Source organism: Octopus sinensis, linkage group LG7 (assembly GCF_006345805.1).
Source record: "Octopus sinensis linkage group LG7, ASM634580v1, whole genome shotgun sequence".
Lineage (NCBI taxonomy): Eukaryota > Metazoa > Mollusca > Cephalopoda > Octopoda > Octopodidae > Octopus > Octopus sinensis.
The window spans coordinates 114423993-114433090 of record NC_043003.1 but is presented as its reverse complement, the minus strand read 5'-3'; the positions used below and the strand labels follow the sequence as shown (position 1 = coordinate 114433090).

General features: G+C 39.1%; 1 long non-coding RNA gene across 1 annotated transcript; it reads left to right on the top strand.

Moving 5' to 3' along the window:
- The first annotated feature begins 1947 nt into the window (after positions 1-1947).
- LOC118764380 lies at positions 1948-8491 on the top strand. Its single transcript, XR_005000215.1, has 3 exons — positions 1948-2065; positions 3474-3478; positions 8481-8491. It is a non-coding gene; the product is annotated as an uncharacterized LOC118764380 (long non-coding RNA).
- Positions 8492-9098: the final 607 nt, after the last annotated feature.

Genomic DNA, 9098 nt, shown 5'->3' with positions numbered 1-9098 from the left:
GTCTCCGACCCTATGTTTCTGATTGATCCAATTACCAACTCTGCATCCCTCATGTTTGGCTTTTAGGTGACGGTCCAAGGCCGTTCTCGCTGCCAAAATGTGAGATGCAGATCCCAACCTCAACGCCTCCTCTATGTCCTTAACTAGTTGCCCTTCTATTCTGGCCTTATCTAGTTTTAACTGACGGCTAAACCTAATAGACTCAAAACGAATGGCTCTCTTCAAGGCGAACCACCATCTGTTATTAACCACCGTGCCGGTTAATGCCCTCTGTGCTAAATACTGAATCCGGCTACGGTATGCCACGCAAGTCAAAATAGACTTGTTCAGCTTCCAGTAGCCGAACCCTCTCTTAACTGTACTATCTATGTCCAGTCTACACTTAACCATTCTATGGTCAGTGTATGCTACTTGGACAAGCTGTGGACAGCTAAAACTAGACTTATCTTCAGTTCTTAACACTATCCTATCTAAATAGAACTTGAACCTTCCGTCGCCACTCATCCAGGTCCAATCTGGGACGTTCGGATGGTCAAGTCTGTAATGATCTGCCAGCTGAAACCGCTTGAGCAGATCCCCGAGACGTGAGTTTACTTTCCTATAGATCGAGCCAACGCTATCGATGCGCGCATCAACAATAGCGTATAGTCACCTAACACCACTAATGTCTTCCACGTTACGAGAAAGTTCTCTAGGTGCCGATAAAAATCAGTTTGAAATCCTCTAGCAGAAGGTGCGTAGATCTCCATCAACCTGAAGGCCTTACTGCTGTATGTCACATCAAGGACGACCAGCCCACCTTTTGGGTCTACATAGACTGTACTTGTCTGCAGAGCCAAGCCTTTTCGAACCGGTACTACTACACCCGCTCGCCCTCCAGTCCGGCTTGGAGACATGGTTTTCTCATAGTCATTCAGGAGGGGCGAGAAGGCTCGTAGACTGTCCAGCTTGGTCTCTGTAGCAACCATCACAGGCATATCGTGTGATCTGAGGTCGTCGAAGAAACAAGCTTGCTTCCACTTCGAGCTCAGACCACGCACATTCAAACACCCAAGGTTAAGCGCAGTCATTTAAAACAAAAGAAAAGCAAAGGTTCTGCTTACTCTTTGACTTTTTCTTTTATTGGTGATGCTGGGGCTGACCTCACCACACGTGAGGCAGTCTTTTCCTCCTGCTCCTTCAAAAACTCCTTCAAATACCGCGGAAGGTCCGGGATGTTCGTGACGGTTCTCGGATGCCTACCCTGCATTTCATTATACAAATTTTCTTATATCCAGGCACATCTCTCATCCGTGCCTTCGGGCTGCTGCAACAGCTCCACGGTGTGGTGCTTTTTTTAAATGTCCGTAATATATTTATCCCTGGTACCAAACTTTACCAGGGGTTTTGTTCGATCTTTGTTCTTTTTTATTTTCTCTTCTGGGACAGTTGAGCGGGATTTTTTTCTCTGTGGTGTGATGTTTTTCTTCTTTTTTTCTTTGTGGGGCATATGGATGGGGGAGGTGCATGTGTTCTCTTTTTTCTGGGTATCTAGAACTCCCGCTCGGTCACCTCCATGGTGTCTTCCAGAGGAGTTGTTATTTCAGAGGGGGTGGGCGCATTTGTTTCTGTCGGGACCGGTGTGTGCATGGCCTGGGGGTTTGGGAGGTTTTGTTTGGGAGCGGGTGCCACAGATGGTGGGGTGGGAGTATTTATTTCTGTGAGGATAATTTGTGTTCGGGTTGGGGTCTTTTTCTGTAGTTTAAGGGCCTGATGTCTACGCACTTATTTTCTTTTTTTTTTCAATATTTCACATTCTACGCAAATGTGGCCTTTGTTTGCCACATTCGAAACACGTGGGCTTTTTGCCCTCTACTTGAATCTTGAGGGCAATATCTCTCCCCAAGAGCACTCTTTCTGGCAACATTTGATGTCTTGTTGCGTTCCTTGAATAATCACTGAGATGCTCTGCCCTTGCCAATTTTGTGGGGCAGTGCATGTAATTTGGAGGAAGGTGATTTTTTTCCGTCCTGTTATACAACAGGGCGGCCATCACCTCCCTTGCCTCAATTTCTGGTGGTACTTCGTTTATTCGGACTCGTGCTGTTCTCCTTCCCATGTATGCTGGGAGCAGCACCACCTCCTTCGTTTTTAGAGGACTCACTGAGGGCTCTTGGGCTTTTTCGGCCGTCTCAAATCTCGCCTCTATTGTTCCATATGCCCGGCCCCTCGCTATGTATTTTATATCTTTCCATATAGAGGCCAGGCAATTTTCTATTTCACACTTTTCAAAGTGCTTGAATTTCTTCGATGGAGGACAGTACGTTTTGTAAACGATTGTCCTTCTCTTCAGATTTTCAGCACTAGGGGAATGTGAGATCTTTATATCACTACCCTCTTCTTTCATTTTCTCAAAAAGCTCGGAGAGCTTCTCCGTTTCTATTATAATATTTTCAGAAGTTACAGCGACTACTGCCGCGAACTTTTTTGCTGGCTCATGCAGCTGGTTTGTTTCTTGAATTATTTCGACCAACATATTCGTTCGAAATAAATTATACATAATTTAATCACAGAAAAAGGGAAACCTATAATTTTAACTTTTTTTTTCTCTTAACGAGGACAACAGTTCAAATCCCTCCCCTGCTGGGGGGCGAAACGTAGCAACAAAGCCTACAACGTTCGAAATTTTTTTTTCCATCTAATAATAAAATATAGAATCCAAACATACGGGAAACCTATAATATTTTTCTTTTTTCTTCACAACGAGGACAACAGTTCAAATCTCGCCCACGCTAGTGGCGGATGCCACAATAGAGCCTACAACGGCTAAAATTTAGTTTTTCTCGCAATAATAAATTGCTTATCCAAAAAAACGGGAAACCTATTATATTTTTTCTTCTTAATACGGATAACAGTTCAAATGCCACCCCCGCTTTCACGACAAGAAAGCCTACAACGGCTTTAATAAGTTCAATATTAATAATTTCAGTGTTTCAACAATTACTTTCTCCCGTCACCGGGAAAAAGCACAAAGATTTTCAAAGTTCAACAATGTTTAACATTTTGAAAATATTCAACAATAGGCAACAATTCCAATAGTAAAAATTATCCACGTGCAACAAAACGTTTGACTCACCGCCGAAAAATGCACGTTTTTCCACGACAGAGGTAAGCGAGCTACTTACCACACAGCCACTCCTGCTCCTATATTTGTATAATTACTTAATTTCTCTGATAATGTAATGAAAGCTATTTGTTTATTTTGTTGAAATTTATTTTAAGATGCATCCTATTTTGTTTGTCGATATTTATTGCTTGGTGGGATGGATTCGCGGGCGAGAATTCTGCCATATAAGTGTTTTTGTACATGGGAATACATGTTTTCCATGAGTTTATGAATCTGTATGCCAACTCGTAGGTCTGTATATTTATTTAATTGTGGAGGCTGATACTTAAGTGTTTCGGGTGTTACACTAAAGATTGTAAAACTATAGTTTCAGTTCCTGGACTCGTTGAGTGATTGTGTTCTTGAAAAAAACATTTCATTGCATCCCGTTTCTGTCCATTTAACAGGCCAAAATGAGTTAATTCGACGAGGGTCCGGCGTCTCGACCATTTAGGTGGAATATAAACACCACAGAATGCGAAAAAGTAGCGGGCTTGCGAGCCCTTGTCTCGGGAAGGACCTGTGATCCTGTTCGTTTGCATCTGTATACATATAGACTCATATATTTTATATCTATGCTTATTCACATACGAAGTGGGGCATGTTTGAATATTTATGCTTATATACATCGGTGTGTGCGTGAGACCGTATATTTTTGAAGATTTCTGGGAGAAGTCAATCTTAAGAATTCATCCAAAGCATTTATTAAGAGACCTTGCTGTTTTTTTTTCTTTTCATTCGCCACGTTTCATTCCTAAATATAGAGGTAAAAGTACGAAACATCGAAGCATCATCTTATAACAGTAATTACAGCAGGATGCACACAGCTGATTGCAGTCGGACTCAAACTTGGCTCTTTGAATCAATTTTCACTTTCGCTTTGGTGGCTTATTCGATTAAATGCGTAAATACACACACACACACGCACACACACACACACACACACACACACACACACACACACACACACACGCACACACAAACAAACATACCCACACGCGCACACTATACAAATATATATAATTTTGTTTCACGCACCTTAGCATCTAATTTGAAGACTTTATGGAGAGATATGAACGGATACGTCTGCAAGGTAGAAAACATGACATCAACATGCATACAAAGTCACAAACATCTAGACGCTCTTCAGTACAAAAACAAAACCCTCACCACCACCATCACCACCACCAATACTATGAACATCACCAACATCCTCACCATTACCATTATCATCACCATCAACTCCACCACCATCACAACCACCACCGCAACCATCGGCTCCTCTTTTAACCAACAAAAAGCTTTAACAACCAACCCAACTTACAGCTGTCTCTTAGGAAATAGCATCTCACTGGTTGCCATTGCCAGAGATTGGAGGGTTCGCTCTAATTCCCATCGGCAGCGGGGGTTGGGCGGACACACAGAGGAGGGTCCTCCTGCCTCCTCACACAACATGATAATATCTTACAACGTCATGGCTCCACACACATATATATTTATCTGTCATCAATGTTTCACTATACAACTGCTTATCATTTATCTCCATGACATGTGCATTATATGTCTCTACATGCACGCCAGTGCGTGAGTGCGTGTGAGTCTGTGTGTGTGTGAAGTGAGAGAGAAGTGTGTGTGTGTGTGTCTGTATGTATTTATGAAGACATGCTTAAAAACAGCAGAGTGAGCCGGTGTGAAGGTGGAGCGCGCTTTAAACTGTGACGATTCAAACAAACAAAGAAAAACATCTTCTTTCGTATGACAGGACGTAGTATACGTTTAGATACAATGAGTGCGTGTGTATGCGAGGCTTATCTTAATGTATATGTTCATTTGCGCTTGTTAATGCGTGTATGTGTGTGTACGTTGTGTGTGAGCACGTGCGCGCTTAAATAGACATCCTTATATGCAAAACTATACATGATTGTGTGTGTGTGTGCGTATATTTTATCACTGCGTTGGATTAATGTGTATATATACTCTTTTACTCTCTCTTTTACTCTTTTACTAGTTTCAGTCATTTGACTGCGGCCATGGGGGAGCACCGCCTTTAATCGAGCAACTCGACCCCGGGACTTATTCTTTTGTAAGCCCAGTACTTATTCTATCAGTCTCTTTTGCCAAACCGCTAAGTAACGTGGACATAAACACACCAGCATCGGTTGTCAAGCAATGCTAGGGGGACAAACACAGACACACAAACACACACACGCATATATATATATATATATATATACATATATACGATGTTCTTCTTTCAGTTTCCGTCTACCAAATCCACTCACAAGGCATAGGTCAGCTCGAGGCTATAGTAGAAGACACTTGCCCAAGATGCCACGCAGTGGGACTGAACCCGGAACCATGTGGTTGGTAAACAAGTTACTTAACACACAGCCACTCCTGTGCCTATGTATGTCTGCATTTATAAACACCTACGCTGCGGAGTGCACTCATCCGCATTTATGTGTACCTGTATATGTGTGTGCGTATATGTGGGTGTACTAGGTTTTTATGTCAATGAATATATATTTTGCGACCTTATTTGATATAGCAATATATGGAGGTACATATGGATGTATATATGGATGCATATGTAAATATATATAAACATAAGAAATGTTGTTTAATGTACATTTCAATGTGTTAAATGCGAGTGCGCCGATATGGTTGTACTTATATTTCCATGTTGTGCTTTGCTCTCCGTGTGGCATATTCTTGTGTGTGTGTGTTTGTGTGTATAATTATTATATAATCCACGAACCTTGTGGAATACAGCTACCCATGATGTCTTGGTCGTAATATTAATTTATGTCGCCATGTATCAAGTTGTTAGAGGCAACCAGACGGCTTCTAAACTGGGTTTGATGCAGTTGGCGTTTGAAAGAGAATGCGCATTTAGAAAAAGACAGAGAGAAAAACATGGGGCAGATAATCAACACCACAGAAAACACAGCAAATGTCATACGGATATCAAAATTACATGGGCCAGAGTGGAACGGCTTATGATGGGCCCAGTATTCTATCTTTAATTGCCGCTATGAAGCATTTTTCAAAATGCAAACATAAAGGAAAGAGCGGGATCTTTTCGGTTTGAACGGCAGTTTTTAGCATAATTTCTAGGTAACTAAAAAAATTTAAACTTCGTAGACTGGTAGAATGTGTTTATAAAACATCCTTTTTCTCTTGGCTTTATTGAAAAAATTCTATAGTTTGTAAGATATTTGTTGTTGTTTTTTCTTCAATTTCTGCAATTTCAACCAATCAATGACGTCTATTGAGGTAAAAAACATTCTGTGCCGTATGAATATGTCCCTCGTTTAAGAAACAGATTGGGTTTATTTACATTTGTGAAGAAAAAAAGATACCCTTCCCCCACCCCCAACCCTAACCCTAAAAGAGATTGAAATGCAATATATCGATACTAGGGTCATAATTATGGGTGACAATTTCATATGACACCGCTAGAAAAAAACATTCTGTGCCGTATGAATATGTCCCTCGTTTAAGAAACAGATTGAGTTTATTTACATTTGTAAAGAAAAAAAGATACTTTTTTCCCCTACCCCTAACCCTAAAGAGATTGAAAGGCAATAGATCGATTCTAGGGTCATAATTATGGGTGACAATTTCATATGACACCACTAGAAAAAAACTGCCGTTCAAACCGAAAAGATCCAAAGAGCGCGTTCCTGGAATATGCAGTCACAGTTTTCGAGGTGATGTATCAGACATTTTATTGGCCCGCTAATATAGAGTTACATCCATTATTTACATTATTTATATTTGACGGATTTTTGTTCCCATCTTCTTTGTTGTTAACAATGTAAATAATGTACATAATTCCTCATCTCTTAAAACCGTACTGAATTGGGTCATAGAAAAAATCTTAGTCTGATGACGCACGAAATGTGGAGTAGATAAACATCTGACAACTGATGAAGGGTCGTTCTATATGTTACTTGTCTTGTTTTCCATTCGCTTCACTCATTCGCATATAAAAGTTTGTCTTCGTATTTCATGTTGTATACGTATTGTGACACCCTGTACCCATATATGCATATATATATATATATATATATATATATATATATATATATATATATATATATATATATATATACTTTATTTTAAGCAGCAGAAAATTCAACAAAATCTGTTACTCTGAGTTTCTCGTTGCCGTTCATCAGACAGTTTTTGCTAGAATGGAACTTATATATTATTCAATCTATACTCTTACAAACGCTACACCTTTAAAAAGAAGTGGACTTGTTTGATTGGCCCTTTAGAAAAAACGGTCAATCTTCGAGCGATAAACAAAAAGGTCAAAAATATATGTATATATATATAAAAAAAACTTATAAAAATTATAAAATCCGAGGAAAAAAACGAGGAAAAAACCTATTGCCGTTAATGAAGACAGTACAAATTAATGCATAGAAATTAAACCTGTTATAAATACTGCAATACATATTTATATTAAAATCCACATATATATATATCAACATACACAAAAGGATGCGCGTAAACGCCATACATACATATACAGACGTATGAATATGAATCTAAATTATACACATAAAAGCATGTGTACATATATTCACGCAAACCGTCTCGCACGCAAGCTAAAATTCATCTATGTAGCAATTCTCATATACTGAGCAAGGAGGGGCAACGAAAGAAAGAAGGGAAAGAGAGAAAAGGAACGAAGGAGGGGTGGGGAAAAAAACTTGTAGCGATGTTATTGGCATCTATAGAGGCCAGTATACATACACAAGTTTGAATTGATACATATACATACCGTCGTGTGTATGCGTGCTTAAGCACAAGCATACTTTCACTTACACATACACAGATACGCATGCTTACAAATACATATGCTTTGCTATACACAAACTTATATAAACATTCCAAATTTGACAACATTGCTTTTTTTTAAAAAAAACATTGCTTTTAAAAAATGGGTGCATTAATAAAAATATATACGAAAGACATATAAAATAAAATATAACATCCTATTTTGGATCATTTATAAATAATCAAGGTAATATAAATAATCAAGGTAATCCTATGCAATACAATAACATGAAAACAAAGTTTGTAGGTTTTTCCTAATATATATGTAGAAACAATAAGACTTTGCTATAGGTCCGTCGTAGCGCTCAAGAGTCAAAATCAAAATCAAAAATCAAAATACAAAATATATACTCTATCCATATGGTATATTTATATTCGACATTTTAAATTTAGCCGCGTGCCTACATAAGTTCATTAACTCACTTCTTTGATTCAAAGAATTATTGTCTTTGAATAAGATGTGCATTTTCTCTAATAAGCAAAGCCTGCACTTGAAATTATATTTGTAAGCTCCATGCCTGTATGGTGCCGCCCTGTCCAGAATGCTCCATGTCACGTTGAAAGGTGGGGCTTCCTTTTCTTTTAGTTCCCAGACATATTTTGCTAGGCTGGTTTTCTTCCTATTCTCTGGGTATTTAAAAGAATTCTTATGAGAATAAAATCTTGTTTTAAATGAATTTTCTGAAGCCCCTGTGTATGTCTTGTATTCCGATGATCCTTCCACTTGCACCTTGGCTCTATAAACTACTCCTTTCACTAGACATTTCCCTTCTAACGGACAGGAGCTTTCGTTTTTGAAATTACATTTCTTAATGGGCTCGGCACCATGTCTAATCTCAATTAGCTTCCTATTATGTTGGCTAATGTAAGAGGCGAAATTTCTGCAACAAGAATAGCTAACCTTCAGGGTTCTTCTATTAAATATTCTGTAGAATTATGACCCTGCTTAAAATGCTTAGAGACTAATCTCAAAATTCCTTACCTATATTAGTCTTTACGGCCAAATTGAAAGCCGGGTTGAACCACAAAACTTTCCTGGTCCTAGTTCTTCGTGCAGCATTATTATTAGCATTAAGCTGGTTGAACTGGATCTTCTCCGAGA